The 20,859-nt window shown below is 29.0% G+C and overlaps 1 protein-coding gene and 1 long non-coding RNA gene across 3 annotated transcripts in view; one reads left to right on the top strand and one right to left on the bottom strand.

Moving 5' to 3' along the window:
- The window catches only part of LOC107442572 (serine/threonine-protein kinase BRSK2), a 223,225-nt gene that overhangs the window by 118,534 nt on the left and 83,832 nt on the right, over positions 1 to 20,859 (top strand). The window lies entirely within an intron of this gene.
- LOC147812537 (uncharacterized) lies at positions 4,541 to 19,473 on the bottom strand. The gene is made up of 3 exons (XR_015433260.1): positions 19,337 to 19,473; positions 17,178 to 17,572; positions 4,541 to 10,850 (listed from the first exon to the last, which is right to left on the bottom strand). It is a non-coding gene; the product is annotated as an uncharacterized LOC147812537 (long non-coding RNA).

Raw genomic sequence — 20,859 nt, 5'->3', positions numbered from 1 at the left:
TTTTCATTGCATTCATGGACAGATCCGTGGAGATTTGTACCCATCAAAAAATTAATTTCGTTAGAAATTTCTAAATTAACCTAAAAAGTAGTTTCCAGGCATCACTGATTACTAAACTACAAAAAGTAGCGACTACAGTAGTTTTTCACTATTGAAGTTAGGTGCAAAGCAGTTTGTTCTAAGTGTTGAATTATAGAGGGCAGCAGAAATTTGCATGGCGAACTGCAAAATCCTTGAACATTTTGAACATCAAAAAAATAATTTTAGAAAAAAAATTTATGCAGATTTTAATTTTTACAAAAGTTAAAGAATCTAAGCCTAGGTAATTAAAATTTAATTACGGAGTAACTGAGATTTTACTCAAACAATGAATTACAAAATTCTTGCTTTATAATTTCTTGTCTTATTTAAAAGTTCACTTTTAGACAAAAGTTTAGTTATTTAAGGTTAGGAGGCTGACAAATATTTGCTTAAGTACACGAACTTAAATCACAAGAATTTATGAAGCGATATATTAATTTAAAATTTTAAAGAGGAAAATTGACAAATTAAACTAAAAGTAGACCTAAGTACTTAAAATATGATCGACTTACAGTACAAGTGACAAGTTTTTTTTTTTTATTGAAACAAATTGAAATTTTTTTAACTAATAAGAAAGCAGTTTAGAAGTTCGTATCTCACGGAAAAATTCACCTAACAGTGTAGCTAAAGGACAGAGGTGAGGATCCAACACTTTGTTTGACTTTTAATTATACAAATTTACTTTTTTTTAAAAAATAAACTTAGTTATACCAATTTTGACCGAATCGGAAAAATTCATTTAAGGGAAAAATCTAAACTTTGAGACAGTTTAGAACCACATTAAACAGATAAGCTCTTTCAAAAAAAATTTTTTGCTAAATCATTTAAGCTTAAGTCTCAAATCCAGAATTTCGTGTATTTCTTAATATTCATTATTAAAAGTTGTCCTCGCAGCTTTTTTCCAACCAAAATCCAGAGTTTTACAACATATTACATTTATTTCAAATTGGCCCAAACTATTTTCTGGTGAAAGCAGATATTTACAGAAACCTCAAAAAATTTATTTTTAGCGAGAGTGTTAAGTACAGAAATCCTTAATCATAAAATAAAGACAAAATCGAAAATTCATAACCAAAATAATTTTATTTATGCTAAATACAAATACATAGACCAGTTAGATTTTTAAATTTGTCTTATTATATTTTAAGAATAATTGTTCTAACGCAAGATTACATCTATAACCAAAATACATTTATTGAACATAGTATAGATAACATAGTAATATTTCTTTCAATTACAGCATTAGTTTCGAACACTAGTGTATTACAATTATACATTATAAACATTTGTCACTAATTTGTTTCGGTAAAAAATTTAGCAAACAAAATCATGATTTACATTTCCTTAATTAAAACATTAAAAAAAGTCAGGTGATTAATAAATTTTAAAATTTCTGACATTATTGACATCTGATATTAAATTTCTGACATCTGATATTAAATTTCTGACATCTGATATTAAATTTCTGACATCTGATATTAAATTTCTGACATCTGATATTAAATTTCTGACATCTGATATTAAATTTCTGACATCTGATATTAAATTTCTGACATCTGATATTAAATTTCTGACATCTGATATTAAATTTCTGACATCTGATATTAAATTTCAGACATCTGATATTAAATTTCAGACATCTGATATTAAATTTCTGACATCTGATATTAAATTTCTGACATCTGATATTAAATTTCTGACATCTGATATTAAATTTCTGACATCTGATATTAAATTTCTGACATCTGATATTAAATTTCAGACATCTGATATTAAATTTCAGACATCTGATATTAAATTTCAGACATCTGATATTAAATTTCAGACATCTGATATTAAATTTCTGACATCTGATATTAAATTTCAGACATCTGATATTAAATTTCTGACATTATTGATATCTGATATTAAAGCTAAACATTAACTTTATCTTGTTAAACGGTTTGTCTATTTTAAAATAGAGCTCTACTGCATTATGTTCGTCGTATCGTGACGAAACTCTGAGATTAGAATGTTAAACTTTAAAATTAAGTCAACTGTCAAAAATTTAGAACATTTGTTATATTTAGATAGCTAATTATTTAAACTGGCATTTTTATTCAATTCTTTTAAATATTATATGCTTAACTGATTTAGATTAATTTTATAATAGCATATAATTGGAACAGTAGAGCTCTATATTAGAAGTTTTCTATTTAAAGTATGCGAGTTAAAGACAGGATGAAAGAGTTTGAAATAAAAATACAATACATCTTCCCTAATATAGCAGTTTTGCAACGACATACAACAGCATTGACATTATGAAAAAATATAAAAATTAATGAATCTTTTCAAGTGCTCATATTTGATAGTATTAATTTCATTTTAAACTATACGCAAAGATTATACATTTTACATTAAAGACTGATTATACATAAGAACTAAAAAACAGCAGAAAACGCCCCTAATATACAGTTCAGGTTGATGTCAATTTAACTGATACAAGATATTTAGAAAAACTAACGTTTAGGATTTCAGTAAGCCTAAGTTGCGCATAGAAATAAAATAGTATTTAATGTGAATTTAATAAAATGCACAAGTTAATGCAAGTAATAGAATTTTCCATCTGCTATAAAATTTAGGTTTGGCAAACCTAATGCTAAAAATATGCTGACCCAAAAATATAAATTTAACTCAAATAAGAAATAACTTATTAATGTAGACATATTTCATAGTTACTTTAAAAGAAACATTGTAAAAACTTAGAATTCAATGAAAACTATTAAATGCTAATTCTAAGCAATTAATCGGTCGGTAATGAAATTTTTTTTTATTAGATTTTAATAAAAGTACGAGTTAATTGTTACAGTTAATTTTCACTGAAACTTTGCAAAAATTTTAAAAATTGGTAAAGTTTTATCATTTTTATACAGATTTTAAAAACTTTTAGAAATCTAACAAGTATGATAGCTGTACTAGTTAAACTTTCGGCATAAAAGTTTTAAATATTTGTTTAGCGATATCAAAATTGAGATTGTAGACTTAATCGATGATTACCTGTACACTATTCCCTGCTATCAAAAAGTTTTAACAATTTAAGCGCGTGAGATGCTACCTTTACCCCCAAAAGATCCTCTCCAAGGTCTATACAGTCTGATTACAACACTCTGTAATTAGGCTATTTTTCCAAAATTTAACTTGTCTGCCAAAGCTAGTATTTACTCCTCTAACGGTTCAAATTAGCAAAGTTGGGAAAATGTTTCTCCTTTATTCACTGTTTCCCTACCTAACTACATAGAAAAACTGGTGTTTGCTAAGCAGAGAAGAATGCAAAACTAGACTAAGTGCAGGACCATCATTGGGTTAAAAACTGAGTAAAAAACTGGAAGTTTGAGTAAAAAGTTCTTGATAATTTTACTTGGAATTTCCTTATACTTAAAATTGTAAAATACAATAAATGGATAGCAAACTAAATTACAACTCGTACCTTTATTAAAATCAAAACCGCATTGCCTGCCTATTAGAGCAGTACATAATTGCAACCTAGCACATCAGGCACACAGATATACACAACAGACAGGGTAGAATTTAAATAACTTAGAAAACTTGTATGAGCTGTCGACAAGTGCTGAGCACCTTAAAAAAACTCAGTTTACGTCAAATATTTATGCTTATAATTTAGACTAAAATATTTTATTCTGAAACATTATTTTTAACAAAGCAAACCATAATCTTTAAATCCAGCTTATCAACACAGATCATATTACAGTTTGCATTGGTTCGTCCTTAGATCTTTAATTATAAAGTCATTTAAAAATATTCCACAAATTATAAATGCCTATAAATTTAACAGTACTGTTGATCATCTCACATAGTCAAACAGAAAAGAAATCTACCCGATAACGAATGTAGTTTGCTATAATAAACCCATGAAAAATCTCAATACTTAGTACTATGACCAACGTACTTAAAATCTTATCTGTTTATTTATCTCTTTCTGTAGCTGAGCAACTACAAACCAAGAATAGAAAAGCAGAAATGTCCTAAATATAGCTGCATCAGAGGTTCTAAACTGCTTTTTAACTCGTTCAAATTTGTAATGATTAAAAATAAATTTTATATATCAAACTAACATTATTTTCCCTTACTGATAACAAACACCGAAAAATTGCAAGCATTCCATAAGGGACAGTCGAAAAACTTCAAATAAGGGTGAAAAGATTATAACTACGAGGGCAAACTGGTAGCATATAACTTTTGGCTAACAACCCTGGCAGCTAATAGACTGGTGTGGAACTTTTATTCTAGTTTAAATTTCATAATATGCTGCCTTCTAATTGATTTATTCTGCCTCATATATTTTGCTTTCGCAAAAACTATTTGGTTCACATTTTGTTTTGACTATCTCTGACATGTTAAGATTTTATCAGAAATTTTTTTTAAAGCTGCTAAGACTAAGATAAACATGATTCTAAGAATAAAGTTTTCTTTTAACTCTATTTCTAGCGCAAAATTAACTAAAGAAACTAAAAGTTTATTATAAATACTCAAAATATTTAAATTGCAAAGGTCAAGTTTGAAAGTCCCCAGGAACGTTAATTATAACACTGAACTTTCACAATAAAGTAATAAATTATTTTGTAAGATATTGAGTATTTATTTCTTTATAGAGTGATTTGTTTTACTAAAAATTCCCCGTTTCTAAAAAAATTTAGATTTTGTAACTTTAAACTATTAGGTATTTGAATAATTCATAATGTATTCCTTAAAATAAACAGACTGTTCTACATACTATTTGACTTTCAGTAAGCCTGATGTACTGTAATGGTTAAAATTTTTCAAAAGTGATTATTAAATCTCAAAAAACTAAATGCGGCTCCTATTATGAAAAATGTAATTCACATATTTCTGAATGATTATGTTCTAAACGAAAATAAAGAGCTTATTTCACTACTGAAGCAGCAAGTTAGTGTTAGGGTAATGTTAAAGTAAGTTAAGTGATTAGTAAATTAGGTATTATTTGCTACTCCAGTTGCAAAAATAAGACTCAACTTTCTACAAACTTACGAAACTTTTTGGTAAGATTAAAAAAATTTAAATATCATTAATCTTTAAATATAAAATAGCATTTAAGTACTTTGATAAAAAATTTCTTACAATTCGTAAAAATTTAAGAATCTGACAGTTTTTACTTTTAACGCGTATTTTCTAAAGTTGTTTTACATTATGTATCCCAAATTTTACATTAATCTAAAAGCAATATTTTTATTCAAATTTTATTTGACGTCAACTTTACCGAGTCTATATACATTAATTTTAATATTGATATTTCAATTGCCAGTTTCAGTATGTAGAACAGTAAACATGTTTATTTAACTCCCTCTGTTTCCTGAGTATGTTTAATAGTTAGCTTTTAATCTTGTTTCGTAAACTAGATATTTTAAATCTTATATTACAAGTTTAACTATACTAATTCTGTATTTATGAATTGAAAATTTTTAAATTTAAATCCTTTAAATTACTAAAACTTATTCACAATAAGTACATTATATTTGAATAAATTTACGTAATGCAAAAGTTTTTGAAAATTATATTTTAAATGGTATTTGTTTTTAAAGACAAATTAAAGATATATCAATGGGTAATTGTTATTCAAGAGCTTTCGATAATATTTTCTTACTTTATGAAATTTGCACAACATAATTATTAAATCGGTTTATATTTATTGCTGATTTAATTATTTGATTGTAATGATATCTATCCTAAAGAACTAAAGTTAAGACTAATTCAGAAAATAACTGCATAAATTTTAGATCTTTATATTAAATCTGTTATCATATAATCCATTGAAAATTTTATTGTTAAGAGATTTTAACTTAAATGTTATTATTTTAACACATTTTAATTCCAACCTTTACTTTAAGATTTTTAAGAATATTGTGATTAGTCAAATTCTTAGGTTTAAATTTATTTGTAATAATAAAGCGGAATTTCTTTCAGCTATAGGGACTTTCAGGATTACCTTAGAGAATAATTATTTTTTTAATTACTACAATCAGGCAGATCTTTGAGAAAACCAAAGAGTATAACATTGACACATACCACTTACTTATTGACTTTAAAGCTGCCTACGACAGCATCAACCGAGGAAAACTACTTGAGGCTATGTTGGAGTTTAACATCCCAAAGAAGCTAATTAGCCTCACAAGAATGACACTCAAAAGAGTTTCGTGCAGAATAAAAATCTCGTCAAGTCTCTCTGAACCATTCTTCACCGAAAAAGGCCTGAGACAGGGTGATTACCTTTCTTGCCTGCTATTTAACATAGCTTTGGAAAAGGCCATTAGAGACTCCGGTATCAACATAAATGGAGCAATCTTACAAAGAACTGTCCAACTACTCGCTTTTGCTGATGATATCGACATAGTTGGAACAAAATGCTCAGTCATTGACGCTTTTGTAGCGCTTGAGAGTGCGGCGAAGGAGATGGGACTAGTTATAAATGCAGACAAAACCAAGTTTTTGATCGTAACAAATAAAACTCATTATCTCCAGAGGAAATCGATCAAGACTTACTCTTTTGAAACTGTTAACCAGTTCAAGTACTTAGGAACCTTGATCTCTAGCCACAACAACCTGAAAATCGAAATATATAACAGACTTTTCATGGCTACGGCCTCAGAAACCAACTCAAATCCAAGTTCATCAGTGTGAAGACAAAGTTAAACATCTACAAAACTTTAATCAGGGCTATAGTTACGTATGGAAGTGAGTGCTGGACCCTAAACAAAACAGAGGAAAAACTGCTAATTTTTGAAAGAAAAACTTTGAGGAAAATCTTTGGATCTCTTCAAGAGAATAACGTAAGGAGAATTCTTTACAACCACGAAATTTACAAAAAAATGACAAATTCGGTGGGACCGACATTGTGAGAACTATTAAAGCATCACGCATTAGGTGGCTGGGCCACCTCTTCAGAAATTCTGATGCCGTCCCTGCCAAAAAAGTGACTTTTCCACAATTTAAGGGACGAGACGTAGGGGACGACCACCTACAAGATGAATAGACGACGTTGAAAAGGACCTCAAGCTATTAGGAGTCAACCGATGGCGGGCCGTCGCACCGGACAGGGCCAGATGGAGGAAAATCTGCGAGTCAACCTTGGCCTGTGAAAGACTGTTGCGCTTATGAAGAATTATGTTTAAATTCAACATATTTTAAAAACGTTCAAATAGTTTAGCCGATATTGAAGGCGGCATAAATAGGTCTATGCGGTGAAATTTAGGATTTTCTTTTCCAAAGCAGCTTCAGTTTAAGATTTTCAAATAAGGGTAAACACTTTATTTATAATATTTTCTAACTGATTTGGCAATTTATATTTTATTTTGATTTGGTTACATTAACTGTGACTGCAGCTATTTTTTTTTATAAGTGAGCGTATCATTTTTAAGTCTTACTATGCACTTTATAGTAGTGTTTGCTAGTTCATTATTTTGCTGTATTTTTCAATTCTTATGATTTTCTCTTATTTGTTTATCCATTATGGGGACTCAGGGCACTTAACAGTTGTGGTTTTTCTCCTGACAACAGACAGGCTCCTGTGTGTCGACAGGCAGTGCGTCGCCTGATTAAGTGCTGTCCTGCTAACACACATATGTTTTATTGCTTTTTCCTGTTTTATTTTAAATATCTAAATTAAAATATTCTGTTTAGGAAAACTGGTGTATTACAGGATAACATTGTATTGAATGGGGGAAGAGAGTTAAGAAAAGGTGCACTGTCTACGTAAACAACTTTATTGTTATTGTGGATAACTGCTGATGATTTGTAAATATTTGGTTTACATTTTGTTTTGACTATCTCTGAAATGTTAAGAATTTATCAGAAAATTTTTTTAAAGCTACTAAGACTAAGATAAAACATGATTCTATGAATAAAGTTATCTTTTATCTCTATTTCTAGCGCAAAATTAACTAAAGAAACTAAAAGAAGTTTATTATAAATACTCAAAATATTTAAATTGCAAAGGTCAAGTTTGAAAGTCCCCAGAAACGATACAAATTATAACACTGAACTTTCACAATAAAGTAATAAATTATTTCGTAAGATATTAAGTATTTATTTCTTTATAGAGTACGATTTGTTTTACTAAAAATTCACCGTTTCTAAAAAAATTTAGATTTTGTAACTTTAAACTATTAGGTATTTGAAAGAATTCTTAATGTATTCCTTAAAATAAACAGACTGCTCTACATACTATTTGACTTTCAATAAGCCTAATGTATTGTTTAAAATTTTTCAGAAGTGATTATTAAATCTCAAAACTAAATACGGCTCTTATTCTAAAAAATCTAATTAACCTATTTCTGAGTGATTATGTTCTAAACGAAAATAAAGAGCTTATTTCACTACTGAAGCAGCAAGTTAGTATTAGGGTAATGTTAAAGTAAGTTAAGTGATTAGTAAATTAGGTATTATTTGCTATAGTAAATTAGGTATTATTTGCTACTCCAGTTGCAAAAATAAGACTCAGCTTTCTACAAACTTACGAAAATTTTTGGCAAGATCAAAAAAATTTAAATATCATCAATCTTTAAAAATATAAAATAACATTTAAGTACTTTGATAAAAAATTTCTCACAATTCGTAAAAATTTAAGAAACTGGCAGTTTTTACTTTTAACGCGTATTTTCTAAAGTGGTTTTAAATTATGTATCCCAAATTTTACATTAATCTAAAAGTAATATTTGTATTCAAATTTTATTTTTGACGTCAACTTTACCAAGTCTATATTCATTAATTTTAATATTGATATTTTAATTGCCAGTTTCAGTATGTAGAACAGTAAACATGTTTATTTATTTAACTCTCTCTGTTTCCTGAGTATGTTTAATATTTTGCTTTAAATCTTGTTTTGTAAACTAGACTTTTTAAATCCAATATTAAACGCATAAGTATACTAATTCTGTTTTATGAATTGAAATTTTTTAATTTAAATCCATTAAATTACTAAAACTTATTTATAATAAGTAAACTATAATGTGTTTGTATCCTAGTCCAGTCTAAGTTTTTAATTCCAACCTGCAAATAATTCTGAGCTATAAATTAGTGAAACATGTAAATTGAATATTTTTAAATGATTTTATTCAGAACGATTTCAGTGTATTAAGTCTTAGTGTGGAATTATTTGTGTGGCAAAATTAGCATCCGTTTGGTATGACGTTTCATTTGGTTCGGTATGATTTATTACGTTTAACAATCTACAACAAAGCAGTACTCAACAAATTGAAGACAAAACCAAGTAAATGTGGAAACTTTTGCACATGGATTTTTTAACTTTCAGCTTGAAAGCCAAAAGTGTTGCAAAACCGATTGAATAAGCGCAAAAAACACATTCATAAATTATGTAATTCGAGTTTTCACGATTACGATATTGAATTTAAAATTTGTATTTAATTCCGTTTTCTACGAAATAAAAACTAAAGTTTAAAATTTTAATTGTGCCAACTATTTATGCTCATTATATATAAATTTAGCAGTTTTTGAAAAACTTAGTGTTGCGATAATTCTCAAGTCCAAATTATTGTACTAAATTACAATTGTTCTACTTTATTTTAATGTTTTCTGTAATTAAAGTATTAGACACAAAAAATATACTACACAGCTAGCAGTTATCGAAACTGCTAAAGTTGTCTTTGATAATTTCTCACTTGTTTATTTTTAAATATCTAATCTTTTAGTTTCATATCTTACACTTTAAAATAGGGACTACTTAAAAATAAAAGACACAAAACTAAATAGAAATTTGAGGAAAGTCGTTTTGAAACTTCAGAAAAATGAGATCACTGAAAAAAAAACTCGTTTTCGCTACTATAGGCCAAAATTATACGTCGCAAAAGAAAATAAAAGCTTAACTTAACAAGTCATGTTAGAATTTAAACACTTTTACATCAGAATGCACGTTAAATATTCTAAAAAATTCGGTGCATACGTTTTCTAACCAATGTTTTTTTTTAATAAGCGATTGAGACCCGGATAAAATTATTTTTTGAAATCGGGGTGGTATTTGTTTATAAATATAGTGATACAATTAAGATTAACAGAGTGAATATTCTACTGTTGAGGATACTGTGTGCCTGAAGATGAAATAGATAACTGGTTTAAGACTGCCATTTAACAGAAATGTCCAAAAAATCATATTAATTTGTTCGCAATTGTGATAAATTTGAAAAGTAGATATAAAAAAAAATATTTATCGAGATACCTTTTCTGAAAGTTATCTTAAGGCAAAAGCTGCTGAAATATTAAAGCCAAAATAAAACTTATATTAACTGAATATGTTACTTAGCTTAAATTTTTAAAAACTAATTTATATTTTCAAACACAAAATAGAAATTAATATCTATAATATCCGTATCAAAATTAACATCTTACAACTATAAATTTGTGAAAAGCATGGAAAATACAGGAAAACTAGTCAATTAAGATAACAAAAAGACCTGGATGGAACAGTTTCAATTGAGACAGAAGATAACTGTAGTTGGTCATGAAGTCTTGGAAAGAACATCAAACAATCAGTGGTGGCAAACAATCAGAACTTAGAAGGAGCAGTCAGTGGTGGCAAACAATCAGATCTTAGAAGGAGCAGTCAGTGGTGGCAAACAAGCAGATCTTAGAAGGAGCAGTCAGTGGTGGCAAACAATCAGATCTTAGAAGGAGCAGTCAGTGGTGGCAAACAATCAGATCTTAGAAGGAGCAATCGGTGGTGGCGGCAATTTTTAGCAACAATTCTGAAAACAAAAATATTCGTCACTTTCTAATGTATGTAAGAGAAAATTGGCGAATTTAAGTGTTCAATACACTAAAAATTTTGATGTATTGCAACACCAACAATGATGGCAACTATCTCACAGATAAGTGGTGCAGTGAAACACCATACGGATGTTGGTGTTGCATTACACCAAAAATGTTCTCATACACTACTTTACACAAAGTATTGTTCAGTATCAAAATTTATAAAGTAAAACCCCAGAAAAGACCACCTATATGTAGCTACCTCCGTTAACGAACACTTTTGGGAGCCATTTGTTTAAAATAGTTCTATCCTTTATAATTTTATTTTTTATCTGTCTTTGAACAGCCGACCCAATTTTGGGTTTACGACTACTAATGCTCAACCCCCTAGACTTTTAATTTTGAACCCAATCCAGAAGATAAGGAAACTCCTGGATCAGTATCCCAGAGGGATTTGTTATGGGAACATTGAGGACTTTGAGACTCTACAGATTTAACGTGCATCAGTCACCATTTACTACACGGGGAATCTTCGGCCGGCTGGGATCGAACCCACGAACTCTTGGATTAGGGCTTAGTGCCCTACCAACCAGACTGTCCCGGCTTAATCCTTCATAATGGTAAATTTGTTTCAACACATAATTATATCAATATGGACCATTTTTATTGATGCTAAATTTCTTCATCGATCCTGTGTTTCTGAGGCCAACACAAGTGACCTTTCCTCATCATCCCTAGCAGCAAAATGACTCTTTTGGACCAATATTCACGAATATTTGCTCAATACGGGTTCAGAGGGCAGTTATTTTTCTGATATTGGCCAGATACAGAATTGTCCGATTCAAACGATATTTTACAGCCACTTTACAGCCCATATCGGCCCTATATAGAGTTCAGATTCACCCGATATTTTACAGTCATTATATAGTGTTAAATCTAGACATTCTAATGTTGGTCCCTCAGTGCATGTTCTTATATGATTCATATTGAGCCAATTTTGAGCCCAGCTGGGGCCAAGATAAAATTGTTACTAGGGATGAGATGACACTGACTAAAATTAGTTTTAGAAACATCATGTACTTTCAGTATTTTGAAGTCAGTGGTAACCCCTAAGGACGCGCAGCACTGTGGTCGGTGCGAGCTGGGTGCGGAATTCGTATCGACCAGCTATCGCTGGAATTCGAATACAGTACACCTCATTCGAAGGCAAACGTTCTGTACTCTGAGCCATCATGACTCAAGTTTAAAATATTTTTATCCCATTGTTTAGATTTCATACGAGCGTTGTAAGACATGATGAAAGTACTGGTTTTTATCGTACAAAACTCTTCTCAAAAACTAAATTGTTTAAGTAATACAAAGAGATTTTTGCTAACAATCTTATTAAATTTTATAAAACTTAAATTCGAGTGTTTTGAAAGCACTATTACAAGAGTCAATCTGTACATTAGCATAAAGTTTTATATTTCTAATTGGAAAAAAAATTAAACTTATTTCAAAGTTTAAAAATAGTGTTTAAAAAATCTGAAAAACTTTTGCAGAACATAAACACCATAAAAATTTTTAACTCATGTGTATTAGTAGGACAGTACTGCATCAGTGGAAACACTACCTGCTAACATACAAGAGCCTTTGTTAGTGGTGAAACCAAGTACTGACAGTGCCTCGAGGCCCCCATAATGGAAAGTCAAATAATAAAATGCAAACTCATAGAATGCTTATAGAATAGCTTACAGAATATAAAACGTGTTCACTTAAATATATTGGGCAAATAGGTACTGAGTTTAAATAATCGTATTAACAGTCATAGATAAGTCAAAAAGCTTTCATAAACACAATAACTCTGATATTGAAATTGTTTCTTTTCAAAAGCATTCTTTTAAAGAATATTAATATTGTTAAAAATAGTGATGATTTAAATTTAAAATTAGATTATGTGAAAACATTTTTATTTGTAAATTAAAACTTTAAACCCCCTATGCGCATAAGTAAATTAAATGAAGGTAACCTAGATTCAAATAATGTGTGCATTTATAATAAATTGAACACTTTTGATAATCATTTTTCAATTGAATTGAGAGGATGCAGGGGTAAAAGAAAAAGATAAAAATAAATTTAATTTGGTATTTTAAAACTTTGTGTTTATTAGATGTCAATGAATTTAACATTAAAAAGATTAGGAGCTTTATTTTTAGTAATAAAATTTAGTGTTGAAATGGATGATTAAAGAACATTTAAAAATTGTGAAAATTTTCTACCCCCGAGTTTAAATACATAGTATTAGATCTTATTTAATTTAAACTTACAGTCAACAACTGATTTTTTAAATATTTCTAAAATTAAAAAATAATTTAGTTATTAATTTTATTAATTTTCTTGATAAAGATTTTGAAGGATGTTTACTACCTATGACTGTTGATAACCCTATTGTTTCCCAATTAAAGATAAGAGTTTGCTTAAGATATTGTAGGACTTTATAGAAGAGAATTTGTAGTTATTATTTCTATAGCAAAAATTTAAACGATTTAGAGGATATTTGTTTATGTGAGCTACAGCATTCTTAAAGATTTTGTTAATAACAATTTTAGCACATTGTCACGGGTGACCTTAACCTAATCAGAAAAGATTTTTAATTTCTCATGGGGCTTGGGACTAAATTTAGACCAAGGAAGAAATATCACTTAAATTTTATTCTTGCTTCAATCAGTATGGAGTTAGAGTGTTTTATTGCAAAATGCTCAAGATTATTTAATTCAAGAATTCAAGAATATTCCAGAATATTAATTAGCCTATAGAGGGATTTTTAGGGAAATTTTTTGAAATGATTTTTTAAATTAAATTTTTTGAACAATATAAACTACCAGGGTTTTTATTTTAATTCTGATATTATTAAATCTATTTAGGAATTAATATAATCTTATTATGTGTTTTTGACAAAGCTTCTAATAATTTTAGAAAATTTTTTTTAGACATTTAATGAGTAAAGAATGATAATACTTTTGTCAAAATTAATCATTCTAAAAGAGAATTCGATAATCGAAAATTAGCTAATTCCAAATAAATAGGTTTAAAAATAGCATTAATTATCCTTAATTACTACAATTAAATTCCACAAAACACAGGTTAAATTTAGATTTGTAACTTGCAGTACTGGCTGTTATAATTCTGCTTATCGTCAGATTTTTTGAAATTATTTAAATAAGTTCAAATGATAAGCATTATTTAATAACATGCAAGACGTTAAATATTTGAATTACAACATTAATACTGTTCTTAAATGGGATTTTGAAAATCTTTTCAAGAGTATACCACACAATAATTTAAGGAATATTTGTTTGGAAATTTGATAAATATTTGAATATTGAGGACATGGATGACAGGATAAATTTATGTAATAAACATTTTTTGAAAATTATCTTTTCAATGGTTTTTGTTTTTACAGACAAAGTCAATATATTTCAATAGGGAATAGTTATTCAAGTGCATTTGCTAATATTATTTTCTTACATTTTTATGAACAAAGATTTTTACAACATAAATTATAAATTGGATTTAGATTTATTGGTGATTTAATTACTTTTGATTGTAATGATTTTGATTTAATTAAAAAGATATTTATCCTAAAGAACTAAATTTAATTAAGACTAATTCAGATGAAAACTGCGCTTATTTTGTTAGATCTTGACATCAAACTTCACAATCAGAAAATTTTCATTGTATTATACGATAAGAGATTAAGTTTAATGTTATTAGTTTTACATATTTTAATTCAAACCTTTACTTTAAGATTTTTAATATTTTGAGTGGTCAAATTATTAGACTTAAATTTATTTATAATAATAAAACAGATTTTCTTTTAGGTATTTGGAATTTCAGGATTACATTCGAGAATAATAATTTTCCTTTTAAATACTGTAACTATGATGTTTTGATTCAAAATATTTTAAAGACTTTCAAATAATTCGGCCGATATATAAGTCCGCATAAATAGGCCTATGCGGTGAAATTTAGGATATTATGTTCCAGATGCCAGCACCTTTTTAAAAAATTTTAATATTAAAAAAATAAAACATTCAAAGACTTTCAAAAAAGGGTCAGCACTTTATTCCTAAATTTTCATAATTTGGCAATTTATGTTATTTTGATGTTGCTATTCTAACTGTTAACTTTATCTTATTTGTGGACTTTTCTTAAGTCTTAATTTGTATACTTTTAAATCATTACTAAGACTCACTTTGTGATTGTCCTTTATTTATCTTTGCATTTACTTTTCAATTTTTTAATTGCTTTTTCTTATTTGACTTTCCATTATGGGGCACTGTCAGTTTTTAGTGTCACCACTGACAACAGAAAGGCTCATGTGTGTTAGGAGGTAGAGTGTCCCCTGATGAAGTACTGTCCTGCTGACACACATATCTTTAAAATTTTTAGGGTTTTAGTTTTCTGCAAAAGTTGTTTTTCGGATTTTTTTAAATTATAATAAAACAAATTTGGATATAGCTGCTTCAAGCACTTTTCTATTTTGATTTATAAATTTAAATGTTATTTATTTTGTCTTTTTCTGAATTTGTAATAAATTAATTTCATTCTTTGATTCAGTATTAATGACTGTTTATAAATAATGAGATAATGCAACTGAATTTACTGGAATTCAAATTCATAAATGTTTATAGGCTGGGTAAAGAGAATTTAGAAAATTGAAAAAGTTTATTCAGGTATTCCTTAAAATTTAAATTTATTACGAATAAAAATCCGGATTATCTCGTAAATTAAATCAAGGTAAAACTTTATAAATTTTTAATTTTTCCCCCGATATTTCAAAATTTCGAGCATTAGGAACTAAAATATACACTCATTCTAAAAACTAATTTCGAAGAATAAAAATTTTAATTTTCAAAATTTCCTAAAAATGTCCTAATTTTGTTTTTGAAAATTTCCTAAATGAAAAAAAATTGAAGTCTAGTCTAAAACTAAAAACGTGGTATTAGGAGTTTAATAAGTCGTAAACTGAATGTATCTTTGGAATGTTGAAGTTATATGGCACAAGATCCAAAGGAGGATATGTTGCGACTGTATCTTTGGAAATTCTCTAGCACAAATCTAATATTTAAGCAGAATAGTTTGTTTAAAAAGATGGCAAATTTAAATTGACCAAGTTCCCTTTTGATTTCTATTTGACAGCCAAAAAATGTTCTTTGTTCTGTTATAAAGAGTCAAAAATCTAATTAGAAAGTTGATGGTTATAAAATTTGGACGTAAGTTGTTCAGCAGTAAGAAAATTTTAAACTTTAATTACTGTGCACGGAGTTTCATAAGAGATTTGATAGTTCTAGCTAGTCGGAAAGTGATTGAGATTCAATCCTCACTTACAATAAAAAGCTAAATTATTTAAAACTGAGTATTAAGATATTAAGTTTTACAAGACCTGGTCTTAAGGTCATAGCTCGATAATTTAGAATTTTTTATAAAAGTATTTTCAGAGAATAGACAAGCGCTTAGCTCTAAAACGTCAAATTACTTTTAGAAAATATTTCAGTTTGATAACTTATTTTTACATTAACTTAAGATTTAAATGCATAATTTCTTAAACCTTTTGAATTGGAAAAGAAAACTAAATTTATCTGTCTACTTTAAAATAATATGATTCCAGGATTAATCAATTTTGTTAAATCTTAGATTTTTAACCATAACTTAGGAAGTTTTGGAAATTCTGTACGAAAAGTAAAAATTTCAAAAATATGTGCCTAAATTTTTTAAATAACTTATAATTTACAAGTTTACTATTTCAGATTAGCGAGTTTTGAAGTTCAATTTATGCAATCCAATCAAATTAAATTATATTACTTTCCCAAAACTAAGGAGACTATCTTAAAACTTACTATAGAATTCAGTGGCATCATATTTTGAGTATCAGAGAAGAAAATTTTACTCTAGATTAAGGTTTAAAAAAAGTTGCAACTAGGCCTTAAATATTCGTTACACCGTGTGTTATGTCTAAAGGCGTTAAAAATAAACTAAATCCTCTAAGAAGATTTCAGACAAATAAGGAAATCAAACTAACAAAAAATCAATAATTTTTACTCTAATAATTGACTTTCTTATTTAGATATTTTTTTTTACGTCCAACAATTTAGCGTACATTTAACCACTCTTGCATTTTTCTTTACATTTTGACACATTATAGAACCAAGTATTTGAAATCTGAAGATATTACATTAACAAATCTAATTTTACAAACTAGCAAAAATAGCTTTAGAATATTACACTGGTAAGGATTAAAGCAGTAAGGATTAAGGATTAAAGTTGATGAGAAAAATGCTTACCGCTGTTTTCTTGTACTTTTAGATCCAGAAGAAGTTTCCTTTATTATTGTAGTCTCTTTTCCAGATAAATTTCTCCTTACAAACACAGTTTATACCATCCTTATTGTGGTCTCCTTTCCAGATAAATTTCTCCTTACAAACACAGTTTATACCATTCTTATTGTGGTCTCCTTTCCAGATAAATTTCTCCTTACAAACACAGTTTATACCATTCTTATTGTGGTCTCCTTTCCAGATAAATTTCTCCTTACAAACACAGTTTTCACCATTCTTATTGTGGTCTCCTTTCCAGATAAATTTCTCCTTACAAACACAGTTTTCACCATTCTTATTGTGGTCTCCTTTCCAGATAAATTCTAATCTACACAGAAATTCATAAATCATTACCATGCAACCTGGAAGAAATAATATCATTAAGCGATAGTGTCTTTACTTTTAAAAAAACTATTACAGATACTCAAGTCATAAAAGGAGAACATTATTTTGAACTGACCAGAAGGAAGGTATGAATTGTTTCAAACTACGCAAATCTGTATGAAAAAATGAATCAGAATTTTTGGTGAAGTATTATAAAAAAAAACGCAAATTTGTGCAGACAATCTTCAATTAAGTTTTTAAAAAACAAAATCACCTTTGACCTCATTCTGACTAGTCTACCAGAATTATTGCCAAAAACCTGAACTTTAAATTGTTTCTTCTAGATAATTTGAGTAATATGTTGATGCACTGACGCGAGATGTTCCTATAACGTTATTCATCTTTTTTCAGAAGGACTAATTACATGAACTTAAACGACACATTGTAATTTAAACAAATAACTTTAGAACAAAGCTAAAATTAATGTCAAATTAAATTTTCACTTAGAAATATGTATTTCAGAAGTAAACTCATAAGTGCAATAAAACTAAAAAAATATTTGCATTTTAAGGAGTGTTTTGGAAATCATTTTAGGATATTTATGTAATGTATTTCTTCACATTCTGGTCATGAAACTAAATAAACTAGACTAAATGTGGCAAAGAATTTTACTAGACGAAATAAACTAGACTAAATGTGGCATAGAATTTCACTAAAGGTAATACAATTTTCGACCAACGACTGTAAATTAATATATTTTTACATAGAAGATTTCTTTGTAAAAGCATATAAAGAAATATTTTCAGCAATAAAATTTCACCAGAAAGTTTTAAAATATATTAAACGCTGGGATTTAAGGAGGTTATTCAAGTTAACTAATTACTAAATTTTATTTAATAAAAGATAAACCTGGATATTCTTATAAAAGTCTGTTTCCGAAGATGACTTAAGTTTTACAAGCTCGTATGTGCTGCATACGGTACTAATTGTTAATGGTCACTGATTAAAAATTAGATTTAGAGAACTTATTTTCTAACTACTGTTACAGCAGATGCGAGAAAGCGAAGGTAATTTCTTTAAAAATATGTAAATTTGTTCTGATAAAGTAAAAACCAACGAGAAAGTAAAGAAAAAGTATTGTTTATGTATTGTAAAAAGTATTTTATTAAGTATTCCAACAATTTATAAAAAAAATTCACAAAAAATAGGTAAGAATTAGGAGTCAAAAATTAGTTTTTAAACAGTTTTCCAAAATTTTTTTTTTTTCAAATTAACAGTTTAACCACTCTATGAAAAAGGCAAGAGCTTGAAAATAAGAAATAAGTTTTATTTTTCCATTTAGAATTTTTGCAAAATATTTTAGTATAAATTACAGACTGTTACGATTATTTGACACATTTTAAACTTTTAACATAAATTTTTGTACATCGATATCATATTTTAAATTCTTTTTCTAGAATCTAAAGTATAGCTATTTTTTAAAAATTAAACTCTGACTGTCATGTACATACTAGGATTATAAAGATAATATTAAGATTAATTATTTAGCGTGCAGTAAAAAAATTAGATTGATTCCCTTTATGAAAATAAAGTCAAAATAGCTTAAAAAGAACAACAAGTGTAACACTTTATTGTGGATTAAACTACTTATTTTACACTCTCTGAACAGCTAAAAAAGTAAACTGAAATATACTAAACTTCAAAACCAGTTTATAATTATAATACAGTAAATAGTTCGAAAATTTGACCAGCTATTTTAAGAAGAAAATGCTAGATGCAACTCGTAAGGATAGTAAAGTTACCTTATACGATTGAACTTGGTAATTTTTAGGAACCACAAATTTCAACATGAAGACATATTACTCAGTGGCGTGAGCGAAGAAAAACAGAATACACGCGCTTTTATATAGGTTTTAAAAAAATGTGTGTGGGATCACTTCCGGCTACTAGTTTTTGTGTAATTAGTGAAATGTTATGTGCTTAGAGCCTCCTTGTGCTAGAAGTAAAGCTTTAATAAAAAGTATTGTCACTTATGTAGCTGATCATACAAGACGTCTTGTCCCGCAGTGGACTGATCGTTAAGACACGGTTCCCAGCAGATCACCGAAGTCAATCATCACTGGATGCTGTCAGTGTGCGGGTGGGTGACCACTTGGATCAGTCTGCGTAGGGACCGAGGGTGTGCGGTATGGGTCCTCGTTAAACTGTGCTACTGTAAAGTGTTCGACTTAGCGCAGGTCGTCGGGCTACCAAAGCGAGGATGGTATCCCCTCCGCAGAGGGGATGGCACCTCCACTTCGGTAGCCCCCGACGACCTACACGCGAAGTCGAGCACTTTATGATAGAACAGTTTAACGAAGACCAATATCACATACACTCGGTCTCTAACCAGACTGATCCAAGTGGTCACCCACCCGCACTCTGACCGCAGCCAGTGATGCTTGACTTCGGTGATCTGCTGGGAACCGTGTCTTAACGATCAGTCCACAGCGGGACAAGACGTTTCGAAAAGAAACCTTATAATTACCTAGATTTAAGATTATTTTAACCTTAATACTAGCTTTATTCAAGGTTTTTTTCACGCTTGAAAACCCTAACACAACCTCGATTCTCAGGTTTTTTATAAAGAAGGTTGTTTTCCAAGGTTTTGGAATAGAGTAATGTGTGTGGAATAGATCACAGATCTCGTTTAAAGATTAGAAGGTTTACACGTAAATTGCATGAAAACCTTTTTAGGTTGACATTAAAAGGTTTTTGCTGAGTGAAAATAAAGCTTATTTTGTTGTCTGGGATTATCTTTCTGATAACGCTGTGAACAATTCCGCCAAAGGCTGTGAACGTTGTGGCCCATAAGCTAGACATACTTATAATGTCAATCCGCTGAACATTTTGAAGTGTGATTGCGTTGGATTCCTACTCCAACCCTGAATATATATGTCATTTTTTTATCTGATGTTTATTCTTTTATCCCTTAATGACAAATAATTGAGTGCACAGGCTTGTATTTATTTATTTATTTATTGTTATATGCTTATATCTTATATCCGTCGTTGAATAGTTAACGAGTCCCGCAGTGGACTGATCGTTAAGACACGGTTCCCAGCAGATCACCGAAGTCAAGCATCACTGGCTACGGTCAGTGTGCGGGTGGGTGACCACTTTGATCAGTCTGCGTAGGGACCGAGGGTGTGCGGTATTGGTCCTCGTTAAACTGTTCTACCGTAAAGTGCTCGACTTCGCGTGCAGGTCGTCGGGCTACCGAAGCGGGGGTGCCATCCCCTCTGCAGAGGATCAAAATTGTGATGGCAAGTCTTCGGATCATCCT

The sequence above is a fragment of the Parasteatoda tepidariorum genome, chromosome 4 (genome assembly GCF_982258835.1).
Source record: "Parasteatoda tepidariorum strain Cologne lab strain chromosome 4, Ptep-v5.0, whole genome shotgun sequence".
Classification (NCBI taxonomy): domain Eukaryota; kingdom Metazoa; phylum Arthropoda; class Arachnida; order Araneae; family Theridiidae; genus Parasteatoda; species Parasteatoda tepidariorum.
Note: the sequence above shows the minus strand (reverse complement) of the source record. Positions and strands in the feature narration are given on the sequence as shown.